Here is a 2382-nt window from a genome sequence, read left to right as displayed (position 1 = left end):
AAAAATACCATGGGAAATGATGGGAAAAGGAATTTCACTGACACATTATTCTGAGTAGTCACATTCATGGCAATAAATACAGTTATAAAGCATATTAATTGTAATTAATTTGGTCATATGCATTATTTCAACATGAACAGTTTGAACAAAAGAAAATGTCCACCCATAATGTCATAAAGGTAATTGATTGAGAGAAGTAAATGTAAATCTAAAGAAACTGAACAAATAAATTGTCCCAAATTAAAAAAATGTGTGTAGACAATTTAGTTTTAGATTAGCAATAATGTGTCTTTTTATTTCATTAAAATTGAAAAAAATGACACATGTTAAAAAAAATACAGGAGTGCCAAATGACAATTTCTCACAACTCTACTTTATTATAGTTTAATATATAGTAAATATTGACATGTGAAACCGATAAAAATAGTGAAGTAATAAAGTTCCAGTTGCGATCACGTCCAGTTGTGGTTTAAATTGCTTCCGCTATGGTTTTCGTTACGTAGCTTTGATAACTTGCTAAGTTTGTTTTACTTGCTTGTTTTCTTTGCTTATCGGGGTAGTCGGGTTGGGAAAGTAGAATCCTGTTTAGGAGAAACGGGTACCGAGGCTCACTGAGTAATCTTAGATTACTCATGATATTATTTTGGTCTTGCAGGGAAGCCTAAGTGAGTCTAGAGCTGGAGCAAACTTTAGGGTGCCGGATAGGGTTTTTCTTCTGTTCTTTGTAAAACCCTATATTTTTACGAACGGTTATGTATAAATTTCCCGACTATCTTTATATATTGCTTTAATGATGTATTTTTGATGAATTATTTTATTAAAGTAATATATACGGTTTTCAGGAAAACATGGCAAGTTGCAAATGATACTCGGCCTTGTCCGGGCTAACACAACGCACCAGGCCACAAGGGTTGCAAAGCCTAAGTAACCTTGGTTGCGGGTGGAGTTGTGCCAGGGAGGACCGGTCGGGAAGTCTGCAGCTTCCGTCCCTCGACCGGATCACCTCGGTGCAATTCCGCAAGTGGCGTCCCGTGGCTGTCCGATGGCCTTTGTGGTCATAGAACGGTTCGGGGGCGTTACACACATGGCTTTGAAAACCTATATCATGAGATATATAAATCTTCCTCGTCTCTAAACCCTACCATCGTAAAACCTTTCTCATCAGAAGTCATAACTTATAAATAAAATAAAGGGCCATGGAAATAGTTATCGGAAAGAAAGTTAATAAATACATACAAACACAGTTGTAACGTTAAGGAACAAATTTAAAGTAATAGTATTCGAAACAGTTAATATTTGTTTAAACTCATTTTCATGGGTAATACATACAAACACACTTGTATAAAATATAGCATGAGTAATAAGTTACATAAATATTGTGACTAAGATATAAAATCTATTAGGATTTATGAATTATGATCTAAAACTAAAAATTTTATATTAAAAATTTATCAAATGGATCAAAATAAAAACAAATTACAATTTTAATATGCAAAATAGGCATTCGAAACAACATTTACCAACATTTACAAGTGAGAGAATATGTTATGTTCCTAAAGCCTTCTTCATCTAACTCTTTCTAATTAATAACCACATGTCACATGTTGACTTCTATATATGCTCCAAAATTTTGACTCAACTTCTTTATTTCTTTATTTATTTTTTATTTTTTATTTTTGGAAAAAACTCAACTTATTTATTTCAAAACCTACAAATATCACATAAAGAAAAAAGTTAAATATCACAAAATTTAGAAAATTATGTGAGAGGTAGAATATGATGTTTGATGAAGATTTTTTCTAGCTATTTATAGATAAATTTGTAGTAGTATGAGAGGTTTTTTAGTTTTTTTTTTGTCAAACATCACGGGAGTTATGGTTACATTTACTTTCAAAGAATAAATATACCATAGGTTTTGTCTGTGTTTTTTTTTTTGTAAAACACAAATTGTTTTAATACATTAAAGTGTATTCATATGATGAAAGATTTGTTTTAAAAAATTTTCAAACATCTTGGGAGTTACATTTTAAAAAATTAATATGCAATAAATTGTGCTAATGATTACTCTTAAAGAAAAATAAAATATCATATTGTTTTATATTTTGAAATTATTTTAGAATAAATTGATTTGATCTTTTGGCACAAAAACTGTGAAACAAATATTATAATTTTTTTGTCAACAAATAATTATTATAACCTTATAATATTTTTATAGCTTGAAATTAGTAAAGAATTTAATAACCATCACATTATATTTTTCCAAGATTATGATATTAATATTTAAATCTTTAATTATTGGAAATTTATTTTATCCAAAATTCTAATATTACTATTTAATTCTTTCTTATTTGAAAAATTATAATGTTATGGTAATTATATAAA

This window comes from Camelina sativa, chromosome 9 (genome assembly GCF_000633955.1).
Source record: "Camelina sativa cultivar DH55 chromosome 9, Cs, whole genome shotgun sequence".
Taxonomy (NCBI): domain Eukaryota; kingdom Viridiplantae; phylum Streptophyta; class Magnoliopsida; order Brassicales; family Brassicaceae; genus Camelina; species Camelina sativa.
The sequence above is the reverse complement of the archived record's forward strand: the minus strand, read 5'-3'. Positions refer to the sequence as shown.